Below are 5,793 nucleotides of genomic sequence, written 5' to 3'. Positions count from 1 at the left end.
GTCTGAACTCTGAGCTCGGAGCCAGCTGCAGCGCGTCTGGGACCAGGAATCTGAGCTGCGCTATTAGAACACAGGGTGACTGGGGAGATGTCATCCGAGGGCCTGCCCCAGACGTGGAGGATAATTTTAGTCTCCTCCTTCGCCGCCTCCTCCTCCACACGCGAGGCTGGCGCAGAGTTCTGTCTGAGCACCAAGTGGATTGCAGCGCACGGTGGACCCCGAGGCTAGTGTGGTCAGGACAGGAAAGTGGGCAGCCGTGCGCATCAGGGATTCGGAAGTTTAAGGACAAACCCCTGGTACCCTAGATTTTCCCCAATCACTGAGGATTTTTTGTAGGATTCGGAACCCAAGCTCCTGAGGCACTGGCTGTGCTAAAAATAACTTGTATAACATCTAAGACACTGACTCATGCCAGGAGGGCACTATTGACACCATGTTATTGTTGGGGAGCTGTAATTTTCTTGTTTGCTGTAACAATGTGACATGACATTTCGGTTGTGATGTTGTGTCATCACGCAAACACAAACAGATGACAAGGATCTGCTGTAATTTAAAAAAAGCAATCCTCACAAGTACTGAAGCTATTAGCTACTCAGTGAATAGGCAAAGTACAGATGGGGTTGTGAGCTCAAAGCAGAGGCAAGGAGAAGTACGAAATTTGCCATGCTCTTTGGTTTCATTAGGAAAAGATTTTTTTTGAAATAATTTTGCATACAAGAATCACAACAGGGAAGGTCTACAGGTGATTTACTTTTGTCTTTGTACTCTTCTGTGGTTTCCAAGGTTTTTCAGTGAGTATGTATTACTTTTACTTCAGAAAAGTTATTGGGAAGTCTGAAATTGGAAATTGCATTTTTTGCCTCAGATCTATCAAATACATGAAATTTCTTTTATGAAAAATTAGTAATATGTTCTAGATGTGTTGATATGTACTGTAAAATTACATTCACAACTGCAATTATCAGCCTTAACTCTAAGATTGTATCTAATCAAAACAGGGCAGTCCTGGCCAGGTGGTTCAGTAGGTTGGAGTGTTGACCTGTACAACAAAAGGTTTCTGGATAGATTCTGGTCAGGGCACATACCTCAGTTTCAGGTTAGATTCTCAGTTGGGGCCTCTTTGGGAGGCAACGGATAGATGTTTCTCTCTCTCTCTCTCCCTTCCTCTCTCTAAAGTCAATAAAAATATTTCCTCAAGTGAGGATTTTAAAAAACCAGCAAACAAACAAACACACATACAAAAACAGGGCAGCCCGGCTGGTGTGGCTCAGTGGTTGAGCGTGGACCCATGAACCAAGAGGTCACTGGTTCAATTCCTGGTCAGGGCCCATACCCAGGTTGTGGGCTTGGTCCCCAGTAGAAGGGAGAGGGTGTGCGCGCGCAGGAGGCAGCCGATCGATGATGTTTCTCTCTCATCAATGTTTCTATCTCTCTCCCTTCTTCTCTCTCTAAAAATCAATAAAAACATATTTTAAAAAACAGAGCAAAACAACCTTGGCCAGGTAGCTCAGTTGGTTAGAGCATCATCCCTATACAACCAAGGTTGTGGGTCCATTCCAGTCAGGGCACATTCAAGAATCCACCAATGAATGCATGCATAAGTGGAACAACAAATTGATGTTTTTTTCTCTCTCTCCCTCCATCTCTCTCTCTCTCTCTCTCTCTCTCTCTCTCTCTCTCTCTTTATTGATCTGAGAGAGAAAGAAAAAAACAGGACAGGACATACAGGAAGGTAACATTTTGTTTTCAAGGAAATGTTCTGATGAAGATGCACTTCTGACCAATGGTAACAGTTCTTTAATCTATATAATGGCTACAAATGTTAACTCTCAGTGAATTTGGCTCTGATATTATTGAATAGTGTATTATGTAGTTTCTTTTATGAATTGAAGTTTCACTTGTTCTACAATCACTTCTCAATTAACCTTGGTAATGGGAGACAGAAAGAACAGTTACAGATAATCCAAAATCCTAAATTTAGCACAACAGCTGGGACCAGATAACAACTATTGTAAAAGGCTTACTGGGTAAACAAGCCAGCAAGATCTGTGATTTAGTTCCTCTTTCTCTGCTTAATTTTCAAGAGGTATAAAGATCAGAAAAAAATATTGAGAGCAAAAGCAGTAAATATTGGATAATCTGGAACACAAACTAACAAATTCTCTTTTAAATAATTAAGTTAACAGCATGTGAATAAATGATGTTGTCTAAGCACTTGTTAGACTACCTTGAAACTTTTTTTTTTTTTACCTTGAAACTTTTTATTGAGAATCTTAGGTCTGTTAGAAATTGGAGATCATTATGGCATTGCAAAAAGTATTTGAAAGAGGTATATTTTTGACTCATTCATTCATTATTCAAGTTACTATTTTGTTCACTCAGCACATATTTACTGAACACTCACTATTTGCTAGGCACATGCTAATCTCTGTGAATACAAAGGTCACCAAAAACAGGGTGACTATTCTCATGGAGCTTTCAGTACTTACGACTGTAGTTGCATGGCCTTGGCCAAGTCATATTCTTCAGCCTTCTTTCACCTACAAAAATGAGGTGCTTGGACTCTGACAATAAATAATCTTTTTCCTTTCTAGTCCTAAACCAATCCTGTGTTTGCATAAAACCTGTCTAGAGTGTTTGGAAGTAAGAACCTACCTACAATAGCAACTCTAAATGTTGGCAATAAGTGGGTTTGCATCTTGGGGCACCCAAGCAAAACAAACGTCTCCGGTTCATACTTGGTCAGAGGTGAGGGTAGGCGACAAAAGAAAGTCAAAACAACTGGCAGGACCATACCCTTTTCCCACCTGTTTTGTTCTCCATTTTGCTTTCCCCTGGTGTTCCAACAATTTATGCGCAACTACCTTCAAAAACGTTAACTCATCTTCAGCAAGAAGATAATCCCCCTCAACTTTTGCAGGTTTGGTTGAAATGGGCAGTGTTTAACAAAGCTGTGTAGTTAATAGAGGGCTCTGTAAGTTCTCTTACCAAGGTGATTAAAATAGCTGGTGTGCTCACTTTATTATTCCAAGGCTGTTACCATAGCCAAGGTCATGGCACCAGTCCAGGCTATGATAATGAGCTCCATCAAAGTAGGACTGGTGCCTTTTTGTTCTCTTGTTATCTCTAGCACCAGGTAAAGGACCTGGCACAGAGTAGGAGCTCAATACATGTCAACCTTTATAATGGCCAATGAAATTTTCTTGCACATACCCATAAACTGTACCCTGATATCAACAGGCATTTCTCCCTAGTGGGATAAAGCTTAAGAATTGGGAGAACAGGATGTGAGGGCGATCTGGCTGCGACATTCATCATCCCAATGATTGCCAGGGTTGATTTGGCTGATCTGGCTGGCTAGGTGGGTATCTCCCTCTTCCCTCACAGATCCCTGCGTCCCTCCCTAAGGTCGAAAGGACGACCTTCCCCCCAGAGGAGAGGACCCGTCTTTGTCTTTGGTCAAGGGTATACGAGTAGCTGCGCTCCCCTGCTAGAACCTCCAAACAAGCTCTCAAGGTCCAAGACTCCAGACACATCCAAATGAGGTGCTGCACATGGCAGTCTTTCTTTAAAAAAAAAAAAGAAGAAAAAAGAATTGGGAAAACAGTGTGTGATACAAACTTTATATGTGAAGAATACATTTTAATTGCACTTTTGGTGTTGTCTCGTTATAGTAGGAATGTGTTGTGGGCTGAGTTGTGCCCCCCAAAATAATATGTTGAAATCCTAACCCCTGTATCTGTGAATGTAACCTGATTTGGAAATAGGGTCTTTGCAGATGTAACAAAGTTAAGATGAAGTTAGGCTGCATAGGGATGGATGCTAAATCCAATTACTAGGAACCTTATAAAGTGAGAGAGATATGAAGACAGAGAGACCCAGAGAAGATGGCCATGTGACAAGGCAACAGAGATTGGAATGATGCAGCTGCAAACCAAAGAATACAAAAGATTTCTGGGAGCCCTCTGAATCTAGTAAGAGGCCAGTATGGATTCCCCCCAGCGATGTCAGAGGGAGGATGGCCCTGCTCATACCTTCACTTTGTTCTTTTCTCCTTCTGAACAAAGAATAAATTTCAGTTGTTTTCAGCCATCCAAGTTTGTTGTCTTTTGTTACTCTGGCCCTTGGTAACTAATATAGAACTCTGGCAAAGAATATTGTTGTAATTTTTTTTTGGCCTGTTGTGTTGTTGATATTGCAAGTTTTCTAAATGTTCCAGGTTCTGAATGGTCACCAAACACAGAGGTCTTTAATTCTGTAAAAATTACAATAAATCAGTTGCAAATGTGAAGAAAATCTCTCAAGTGTCACGGAGGAGCAACCTTGTGACCTATAGCTAAGAACAATAATGAATAAGTGATTGAAAATCATCAAATGAAATTTTAAATATGGTGATTAGTAGATCTGTTTATCATAAAGTATTGTGGAAGTAAAGAATAAATAGGCCTAGCTGGTGTGGTTCAGTGGTTGAGCATCGACCTGTGAACCAAGAGGTCATTGTTCAATTCCCGATCTGGCAAATGCCCACATTGCAGGCTTGATCCCCAGTGTGGGTCGTGCAGGAGGCAGCCGATCAATGATTCTCTCCCATTACTGATATTTCTTTCTCTCTCTTCCTCTCCCTTCCTCTCTGAAATAAATAAAATATATATATTTTTAAAATTCTTGCCCTGACCGGTTTGGCTCAGTGGATAGAGCGTCGGCCTGCGGACTGAGGGGTCCCGGGTTCGATTCCGGTCAAGGGCATGTACCTTGGTTGCGGGCCAACCCCAGTGAGGGGTGTTCGGGAGGCAGCTGATCCATGTTTCTAACTCTCTGTCCCTCTCCCTTCCTCTCTGTAAGGAAATCAATAAAATATATTATAAAATAAAATAAAATAAAATAAAAATTCTAAAAAAAAAAAGAAGAAATATTACAATTAATGCCCCCTCCAGGTGGCTCAGTTGGTTGGACAGTCATCCTGTACACCAAACATGTCAAACTCAAAGGCTAACATGGGCCAAATAAACAAGGTTTAAGTTTATGTGGGCCACAAAAAAACAAAAGCTTCAATTTTCATAGAATGTAGGTTTATTTTGATAGAGACATGCTGAGTACAAAGGGCTGAAATAAATGGGTAATTGTTAACATAAAATAAAACATTTTAATAAAAATTAATATTTTTTCTTGAACATTAATTTACCAGACACTGAATAACTGTGCAAATTAATAAGCATAATGCAAATAAACCTATTTTTCGTGTTCTCCAATAGTGAAATATTTCCTGTTGTGCACACTAAACAAGTCAGTCCAAGACTAATGATGTGACAATTGGCTGCTAAAATATTCACTGCTAGTATTAGTAAAGAGAGAAATGGTGCACCTGTGTGTAAGGCGTGTAAGGGAAATGAATGCAACACGATTATAGTAATCAGCCATTAGTGAATGTTGTAGTTTGTTATTAATAACTAGTGGTCCGGTGCACAGATTCATGCACATTGAAAGGAAATTCATTATAAGAAATATCTTCATATCGCTATTCGTCCTTTCTCTATAATGGAAGTGTCAACTAAATTCATGATCGAAACACACGCGTGCGATTGGTGCCAGGGAGAGCTTTATATGTATCGCACATGCACAAGTCAACTTAGCCTTTTATGTATCCTATATAATAAAGAGCTAATATGCAAATGGTCATCATGCCCTCATGCCATTACGCCATAACTGCTCAGATGCTCAACACTGGGGAGAGAGGAATGGGGACCAGCCAGGATGTGGCCAGGAAGAGGGACAAGCCACCCCCCTCCCCCGTGG

The 5,793-nt window shown here is 40.8% G+C and overlaps 1 protein-coding gene across 1 annotated transcript in view; it reads right to left on the bottom strand.

Moving 5' to 3' along the window:
• FAM214A (family with sequence similarity 214, member A) overlaps positions 1 to 5,793 on the bottom strand; it is a 93,408-nt gene that overhangs the window by 81,299 nt on the left and 6,316 nt on the right. The gene's annotated exons all lie outside the window — the stretch shown is intronic.

The sequence above is a fragment of the Myotis brandtii genome, unplaced genomic scaffold, assembly GCF_000412655.1.
Source record: "Myotis brandtii unplaced genomic scaffold, ASM41265v1 scaffold182, whole genome shotgun sequence".
Lineage (NCBI taxonomy): Eukaryota > Metazoa > Chordata > Mammalia > Chiroptera > Vespertilionidae > Myotis > Myotis brandtii.
The sequence above is the reverse complement of the archived record's forward strand: the minus strand, read 5'-3'. Positions and strand labels throughout refer to the sequence as shown.